At 33.5% G+C, this 9,966-nt stretch overlaps 1 protein-coding gene across 1 annotated transcript in view; it reads right to left on the reverse strand.

Annotated features, from left to right (window-relative positions):
- The window catches only part of LOC145260675 (lysophosphatidylserine lipase ABHD12-like), a 121,923-nt gene extending 112,218 nt beyond the window's left edge, over positions 1-9,705 (reverse strand). Inside the window, exon 1 of the mRNA XM_080119032.1 lies at positions 9,395-9,705. The gene's annotated coding sequence lies outside the window, so the exon portion shown is untranslated. The remainder of the gene's footprint in view (positions 1-9,394) is intronic.
- Positions 9,706-9,966: the final 261 nt, after the last annotated feature.

Below are 9,966 nucleotides of genomic sequence, written 5' to 3' on the forward strand. Positions count from 1 at the left end.
GCGAGAAACTAGTAGCAGATGCACCAGCCCAAATATGACAACAATACTCCATACATGGGTAAATGGTAGCCTTATAGAGGTACAAGATACTTTCAGGTGTTAGTAGTTTTCTAGCATGGTAAAGAGAGACTACCTTCTTCGCAACAGCAAAAATTTTGCTGAAAATGACACACTTGCTGCTGAGCTCATGTGATGAGGCCTCTTATGTTCAGCTTGTCCTGGACACAGCAAGGCAAATATTCTTAGAATCAAGACAGTTTCTAGACTTCGTTTTAATGGCTTCCAGGTAAAAAAAAAAAAATCTACATTCGAAAAGGTATATTGTAGCAAATTGTATAAGCATTACAGATGTCTTCTTGCTAAGTTGGTTGGTTGTTTTGGTTTGACAGCATATCAACCCTTTTTTTAGGTTATTTAATGCCGAATCCAGTGATTTTGAAAAATAATTTTTTAATAGAATATCTTTGTTTTTTTTTTCAAGTCGGTTTCTATTTAACCCATAGTTGGGACCCTAACAGGTACTACCACATTGGGTCAGAGTGGACCTGGGAGCAATACAAGACCTCTTGCTAAGTAGGACATGCACATCCTAAACAGAAAACCAAAAGCTGGACATGTCTTTGCTATTAAAGGCCAGTTTCATTAGCTTTTTTTTTTTTTGTTTTTTCTTTTTTTTTTCAAACCTTGAACGCTGCCGGCTCTTTTGCTTCATCTTCAGCACGTTTAATTCCAGTGTCCTTTTGTAGCTCCCCGGTTGAGAAACATTTCACAAGTTATAGAAAACTCCATCAACATGTAAACCATCAAATTATAATTTGCCAGAAAAATAAACAAATAATAAAAAAAAATTTTCTCAGTAATTTGGCATTTACGCTTAAAAAGTGGGTGCTTCTCCAGTTCTACCCCTAAATCAGATATAGCTATTAACAAAAAAAAGCAAGAAACTTGGGATATACTTACTTGGCATGGAAAAATTTATGAAAATTCAAGTAAAAGCAATATATTAAGTATTTAAAAAAAAAAAAAAAAAAAAAGTATTCAAATTAGAAAAATATTTGTAACTAGCAGGACCCATGGAAATTCCACAGAACGAGGAATATCTCACACAGACGCAGCTGGTAGCATAACACCTAACTTCTCTGCATCTCATTCTTTATCACAGAAAGTTACATTCCCGACCCGTCTCCCAGATCGACAAGATCAACAAGCCTCACTTCTAGATCTATTTCTGACCACAGTTCCCGATGACTATATAACAAATACCCATAGTCCGCTCGAGAATGCTGATAATGCTGTAGTAATGGCAGAAATCATCCTAAACTCCCAATCGAAAGCCGAAGAGCCGTTACTCAAAACGACAAGTTACCATGGGAAGGCTGACTGGGAAGCCATCAGGGATCTCATCAGAGATGCCCCATGCGGAAAAATCTTTTCTCTTCCTGTAGAACAGTGTAGAAATGAAACCACCGAATGGTTCAAAGTGGCACTTGAAGCACATGTTCTCACACAAAAGTTTAAAAGCAAACCCCATTCTCCTTAATAGTTTGCTTTTACTTGCACAATTGCTATTGCTCAAAGGCAGCATGCACACCACAGGTTTATCCGACAAGTCCAGTACAAATAGACAAAAGTTTAAAGCAGCTAGAAGTGCGTATCGTTACAGAACGAAGATGTCACGTTCCAAAAATCACGTCATTTGATCAAGTATTTTTTTATGTAAAAAAAAAAAATAAATAAAAATTTTACGACTAGAAGTAACTGCAAAGAAAGAAATAGCGAGAGAATACATCAAAACCGCCAGATAACGCATCGAAGCATAGAAATTAGGAACTCGTGATTTCTGGAAAATCTACGACAGTGCAATAAAGAATAAGCAATCAACTATTCCCCTACGATCCAACAATCATGAAGTTGCTTGTATGGCAACCGAGAAGGCTAGCAAGCTTGCCAATCGGTTTGTCTCAAACTCTACATTGGACCCAGCAAATTACTCGCGTCTTGATTTACCTTTGTGGACAGAAACCACATTAGATGATCTGAAAATCACTCCTTCTCAAGTACATGATATCATAAAAAAAAATCTAGACACCTCAAAAGCATGTGGACCTGATCTCATCCTGGCTCTACTATTAAAGAAATGCTTTACTGAGGTTGCCTCAGTTCTCTCCAAACTTTTCAACAAATGCCTTAACGAATCTTGCTTTTCTGACTGCTGGAAAACTGCTCCTGTGGTACCAGTTTACAAGAATTTTGGTGAAAGAACTGACCCATTAAATTATCGCCCCATTAGCTTCCTCCCTTCTTTGCCAAAATATTGGAGTCCATAATTAGTCAAGCCCTATTCCACCACCTTACTACTGCTAAACTTCTGTCTGACCAACAATATGGATTTAGACAAGCCCATTCTACTGCAGATATTCTAACTGTAATCTCTGAAGTATTTACCATGATAAAGCAGGGGAAGGATAGAGCAGTAGCTCTAGATATATCTAAGGCTTTTGACAGGGTATGACATCAGGGTTTTCTCAGGAAAATCAGATCGTAAGGTATTACTGGACAAATGCTTAACATAAGTAAATCTTTTTTAAGTAAGAGAAGAATCCCGGTTGTCCTTGATGAATGCATGTCAAAACAATGATATAAATGTGGGTGCGCCTCAGGGATTGAACCTTGGACCTTTATGCCTGATATTCATAAAAGACCTCACTGATAAAATTGTCTTCGAGATGGGTATATTTGCAGGTGACACCATGCTCTATAATAGACACGAGGGAAAAACAAATGAACACATATTCAAGGCAATGGTAGAAAACCTAGTAGATCTCCAGTCTGTAGTGGAATAGGAACAAAAAAAAAAAAAAAAATGGATGGTCAGGTTCAATGCTGCCAAGACTAAGCTGGTTTCCTTTAATAATTACAAGAAACCTTCTCAACTACCAATAGCTATGGCCAAAGAAACATTACCTGAAAGTACTTTGTTCGAACTCCTTGCCTTAACACTCACAGAGAACATGAGTTGGAACAGATACATTGAGGAGAGCATTGCCAGGGCACTGATATTATTGTAGCTCTTTTGTTAAAACTGCAAAAGTATTTAACCAAGCAAGCAGGGACGCCTGGCATAGCCCGGTCATAAAGTATTTTTAAATATGATATTTTAATTCTTGCAGATTCCGTATATCTATATAATTATAAAACTCAAATGACCTTGTAACAAGTGTTGTAACCCAACATCCGGTTAATGACTTCCGGCTGCACATGCGTACATGAACATAAACCCATAACAGCATAAACAAATAAACACAAATCGCTAGTTTTGCAAAATTTGACCTGCGCACTGAAATATTAACGTTATTATTTCGAAATTATTATTTAATATGAGAAAGGTGAGGATGTTTTGCAACTATTCTGTATTACAAGGATACTGTCGCAATTTTCTTACAAATAAATCAACTTTGACCCGTTGACAAAGTATTGTTTTACTGTGTACGTTTTCAGCGTCCCAATTGCTTTTTTTTTCGCGTTTAAATTAAACGATAATTTGAATAGTGCAGATTTACTTATAAGTATGGCCAACCACTTATAATTCAATGGCTGTAAGTTTTTTTTTTTTTTTCAAAAATAAACAATTATAAACAGAACGACTCATAGAAATCTATCTAGATTCTTTTTTTCATTTTAATATACTTTCATAGAAATGTTTCTGTTTTGTCACAAAAACTATTTTCTTTACGTCACAAGTGTCACGCTCATACATTAATTCCATAGCTAATATAACATACTGACCCAATGGGTCACGGGTAGTCTAGTATTATTATAGAGTTATGGTTCTATCGATTTTTATCTATTATAAAGTTGTGATTTCAAAAATAAAAAAATGTCTCCATATCACTTGGGTGCATCAGCTCGAATCGAAACCAAAACTTGTGAATATATATAACTTGAGTTCCTTCAGCTATAATCGAAACCAAAACCAAAACTTTATGAAGAATTCTTGATAAAATTTATATATATAAAAAAAAAAAAATAGATTGCTGGAGTGCTATTGAAACCAAAACTTATGAAGAATTCTTGGTAAAATTATCTTTTACAAGAAATGGAAATCCATAACAATTCAACGACAGCCACTCGGATGTAAGCGTGGGACAAAATAAATAAAACACACACTATCCTATTAATATATAGACTAGCGGGACCTATGGAAATTCCACAGCAGACTCTTTCACATATAATATATTGATGTTCCCATTCTGTTCATGTTTAGTATTTATCTAAGCAAGCAAGGAAACGCTGCTTAACCCGGTCATAAAATACGCTTAAATATATTTTAAATCATGCAGATTTTATATATGTAATTATAAACTCAATTTTCTATCGATTTTTATATATTATAAAGTTGTTACATAAAAAAAAAAAAATTATATATATATATATCCATGACTTGGGTGCATCAGCTTAAATCGAAATCGAAACCAAAACTTATGAAAAATTCTTGGTAAAATTATTTATTACAAATGGAAGGTCATAACAATTAAACGAGTCACTCTGAAGAGAAAAGATGTAAGCGTGACACAATAACACAAAAATACTATGGTATTAATATATAGACTAGCGGGACCTGTGGAAATTCCATAGGGGACTCATTCATATGTAATATATTGATGTTGGCATTCTGCAGATGTTCAGTGTAAATGGAGACGCTCTGATATTATTGTAGCTTTTTTTGTTAAAACTGCAAAAGTATTTAACTAAGCTAGCACAAACCCCCGGCAAAGCCCGGTCGTAAAGTACGTTTAAATATGATATTTTAATTCTTGCAGATTTCGTATATATCATTATAGAGTTAATGTTCTATTGATTTTTATATATTATAAAATTGCGATTTCAAAAATCGCAAATATATCTATATGACTTGGGTGCATTAGCTTGAATCGAAACCGAAATAAAGACTTATGAAAATATATATTAGTAGTAAGTTATAAAATATATACGGCAATTAAGCTACACAGGATATTCCGCGTTTCATCCTCGCTAGGATTCATCAGGCTTATGAGAGGATTTTGTGGTTGTCTCGAGTTTTTATATACGCGCCTTCTATTGTTTTTTTAGTTAGCCAATCAGCTTTCTAGTTTCCGTCGCACCCTTCCTAAGTAATCACATATATATAACTAAAATTCCTTCAGCCATAATCGAAACCGAAACCAAAACCTATGAAGAATTTTTGATAAAATTGTTTATATATATATATATATATATATATATATATATATATATATATATAAACAAAAAAAATGATTTAAGTGCGATCAGCTATGGTCGAAACCGAAACCAAAACTTATAAAGAATTCTTGGTAAAATTATTTATGACAAGAAATAGAAGAACATAACAATTAAACGACCCGGATGTAAGCGTGACACACAAAAGAACACACCTGCTATCGTATTAATATACAAATTATTATAATGGTGAGGGGGGGGGGCTGAAGGACTTATGGTCAAAATGGGGCTAACGTAAATTAGTTCAAGAAATGAGGGGTCAATTTACTAGAACGTTGCATGTGAAATTGAACCCCTTCCCAGATCTTTAGACTTTGATTTGTTTTCATTTCTTTTTTATTTTTTATAATCTTGTAGCTTAGCGTCCAATCGATAATAATCCGCAGAAATAGTTGAAAAAAGATGAAAACGAAAAAAAAATTGTAAGGAGGGTGCAGAAAGTTCACATGAACCGAATAAGGAGGTCATATTCAAAAAATTACGTAAATTGATTAAGCATTTTTTTTAAACTAAGAAAATCAAATTTTATAAGTAAAAGGGACCGTATGTATGGCGTTGATACTTTGACAAAAAAAAAAAAAAAAAAAAAAATAATAACTCGGTCCTTATTCGAATTGGCACTTATGGCGGCAATTCAAAGTAAGGAAAATACAGAAAAGTCGGCATGTGCGTATCGTTACAGAACGAAGATGTCACGTTCCAAAACTCACGTCAGTTGATCAAGTATTTTTTATGAAAAAAAAAAAAAAAAATAATCAAAATTTTACGACGAAGGCGAGGCGAGGCGCTGTGTTTTCGTCGGGCATGATGAAATCCAACGAAATAAATAAGGGTGAGAAAGCTCAATTCGATGTGTCGAGGTAAAAAATCAGCCTTATGCTTATACAGTTTACTAGTAAAATGGTTAAGCGGACAGGAACGAGCTTTTCCTCCTCCTTTTCACATTTCTTTTTCTGCGAATTATGGTCGATAACTTTTATATTAGCAGAAAAAAATTTGGTACTTCGAGATACGTGGAAGTGTAAACTGTTTTTTTTTTTTTTTTTTTTTTTTTAATGACTGTTCCCTGAAAGCGCATGCAAAGAAGGGTTTTCATTGGTTTATTTAATTCCGAAAATATTTTTGAAGTACTATTTGGGGGAGGGGGAAGAGGCCAAAAGCATTAGTTGAATATGTATGAAAAAATGTAGCAAAAAATAATATTTAGTGGAGAAAATAAAAATGAAATAAAATAAAATAAAACAAGAACGAAAAAAAATATATATGAATCAAATTTATTCAAAGAAATAAAAAACTAAAAAATAAAAAGGTAAAACTTGCGGAGAATGCTCGGTTTTACGGTTGTTGTAAAAAATGGAACGGTCGTTCCATTTTAATTTTTTTTTTTTTATTGTGCCTCAAGAAAATGAAAATAATTGAAAGAATAACATTCAACAATGGAATTTTTTTCTAGATTAAAAAAAAAACAAAAAAAAAACGAAAGATTTTTTTTTATAAATATAAAATTTTATTAACAACAAAACCAAAATAACTTTTAAAGTCCATTTTGGAGGATGGGGGATAAATTTTTAGATTAGGTCCACCTCCACAATTTTCTTTTAAATGGCGACTTTCCAAGGTTTTCGACTATGCTGAATACGGAAATCGCATTGAAATCTTGCAAAAATAAGTACTTATCAAGATATAAAAAGTTGTATTATGCATTGTATTCTTTGGCCGCCATCTTTTTTACGCGCGAGCACGCGCGCCATAAACAAATCTACGCGCGTAAAAAAGATGGACGCCAAAGAATACAATGCATAAAACAACTTTTTATATCTTGATAACTACTTATTTTTGCAAAATTTCAATGCAATTTCCATATTCAGCATAGTCAAAAACCTGTACAAGTAGTCATTTAAAAGAATTGTGGAGGTGGACCTAATCTAAAAAAAAAAAGAAAAAAAAAAAAAGGTAAATTTATACAAATACCGTGACAGCGAATTAGTAGAAAAAAATGTACCCTAACCCTAACCCAGTTTTCAGATTCGTGTTCAGCACACCGAAACGTAACAGAATACTACGTAAAAGATTTTACTAATTCGCTGTCACGGTGTTTGTATAATAATACCAAAAAAAAAAACAAGTCCAACTCAACGTTCACATTAGAAATGTTGACATGTTTAGGTTTTCGGGTATGCTTACAATGAATAAACACTCCAACCTCCTCATATTAAGAACAGCTTTCGGAATTGACATCCTTAACCTTGTCAGCATACCCGAAAACCTATACAAGTTGATATGTCAAATGTGAACGGGAAGTTGGACATAATGTAAAAATGTACTGAATTTAAAACTGGACGAAATTTAAATTTCCGTTCCATTTTTACAACTGTAAAACAGCATTCTCCGCAAGTTTTACAGAAAAAAAAAATAAAATAAATACACGCTGCTCGATTTAAAAAAAAAAAAGTGTATGCGAAGAAAGTGAAAGAAACCCTTTTTGCGCATTTCAGGGTTCGCGTTTTCCCCCTGAAGTACCAAAAATTCTTTTTAAAAATAATATTTATAAAAGAAGAACCGCAAAGTACCGTATCATTATCAATTTAATAGGACGTTATAATTTAAAAGTGATCCCCCACGTTAAAAGTTAACGATAAAAGTTAAACATTAATAAATTTAAAAAAAAAAAAAAAAGAAAAAATTCCAGCTAATATGAAAGTCAAGTTTGTTATCGGCGGTAATCCGCAGGAAAAAAACAAGAAAACGTGAAAAAAAAAAAAAGAGGGGGGGGGGGGCTCGTTCAGGTCCTCTAATCGCCAAAATTTGTAAATTTTAATTTTCTTAGTTCAAAAAATAAAAATAAAATAAATAAATAAATAATAACTAATTGTTTGATTTACGTGATTTTTGGAATATGACGTCTTAATTCTGCAACGAGTTGGAGTACGAACGACTGTACGTACATCGTAAAGATTTTTCAGTATTTTCTTTACTTTTAATTGCCGCCACAAGTGCCAATCTGAACAAGCACCGAAAACTCCACAACAATTAATTCACACTGCCGAGACTAGTCTCGTAATGCTAACGATTTCACATTAATCGGTGAAAATAGTTTGAAGATGATTTTCGGTCAATTTTTACGACGTGCCCCCACTGCCCCAGCGTATTATAAACACCCCAACCTCCCAATGTTAAGAACGGCTTTCGGAATAAACAACGGGTTTGTATTACTGTACACATAGATTCGAAAAAGTTGTCAAAAAACAAATATATAACAAATAAATGTTATCAAAGGCAAGATAAGTTACTTCTCTACCTGACTGGATATGTTTTTCGTGTTTTTATTCAATGTAACATGTTTATTCAGCTCGAAAAGCATACAGTGTTTAGCGATATGTATGTATTGGAAAATTCAAAATGGCGGCCGACTCTCTCTTTAACACGGTAAGTTCGGAAAAAGGTGTAATAAATAATAAACTAGACAAAATACTGTTAGAAACTCGCTCAATATATGTTACCGTGACATAACTTGACATATATTCAGTGTTTTTTTTCATAGTATTTTGTCTAGTTTATTATTTATAACACCTTTTCCCGAACTTACCGTGTTAAAGAGAGAGTCGGTCGTCATTTTGAATTTTCCAATACATCGGTAAACACTGTATGCTTTTCGAGCTGAATAAACATATTAAATTGAATAAAAACACGAAAAATATATCCAGTTTGGTAGAAAAGTAACTTATCTTGCCTTTGATAACATTTATTTGTTATATATTTGTTTTTTGACAACTTTTTCGAATCTATGTGTACAGTAATACAAACCCCGAAAAGTAAACGACTTTGTTATTTTACGTGATGTATATTTTCGATCCGCGACGGGTACGTAAAATCATACAGATTTTTCCGAACTTTGAACTATAACCTTGGTTGAATACATATTAGTATAGGTGACCAACGTTTCTGGTCAAAACAAAAGTTGAATAAGAAATTACTTAAATTTGTTACGTAAGAAAATATATATATAAAAAAAAAGAAGTAACTAAATTGTATTTCAAAAACATGAAATAAAACGATTCCCCTCCCCCATTAAAAAATTAAAGAAAATAAAAATGAAAACTAGAAGAGAACAACTTACTCGCTTTTACAATCCAAGCCGGTTGTTGGGAGGATTAAAAAAAAAAAATGTTCTAATTTTTGTTGCCAGACACTCCCGGAAAATCACGTGTTTTTTTGTTTTTATGTAAACACCGACGCCGGGTGACCTTGACATTGGTACCTCCCCTCTCTTAAAATAAACTTTCTCTCTCTCTCTCTCTCTCTCTCTCTCTCTCTCTCTCTCTCTCTCTCTCTCTCTGCTTTGCTCTGCTCTTAAAAAAAATACTAAACTTCACTCGATTTTCGACGTGACTAGTCGATGTCAGGAGTGAGTGAGAGAGATTTGCCCAAGTTCATTAAACCAATAGTATTAATCTTGCCTAACTACAGGAGGGGAGAGGTTGGTTCATTGAGAGGTGGGGGGGGGGGATAGTACACTTAAAGCACATGCACGTCTAGCCAAACTGAAGAACCACGATAAAACCTAGTAACCTCTCTAGGGGTGACTATATATATATAGGGGTGACTATATATGGATATATAGTCACCCTAGAGAGGTGGGAAAATATCCAAAAATTGAATTTCAACAAGGGTCGTTCATAGTGCTCAACT

The sequence above is a fragment of the Euprymna scolopes genome, chromosome 36, assembly GCF_053919585.1.
Source record: "Euprymna scolopes isolate OS-2025 chromosome 36, ASM5391958v1, whole genome shotgun sequence".
Classification (NCBI taxonomy): Eukaryota; Metazoa; Mollusca; class Cephalopoda; order Sepiida; family Sepiolidae; genus Euprymna; species Euprymna scolopes.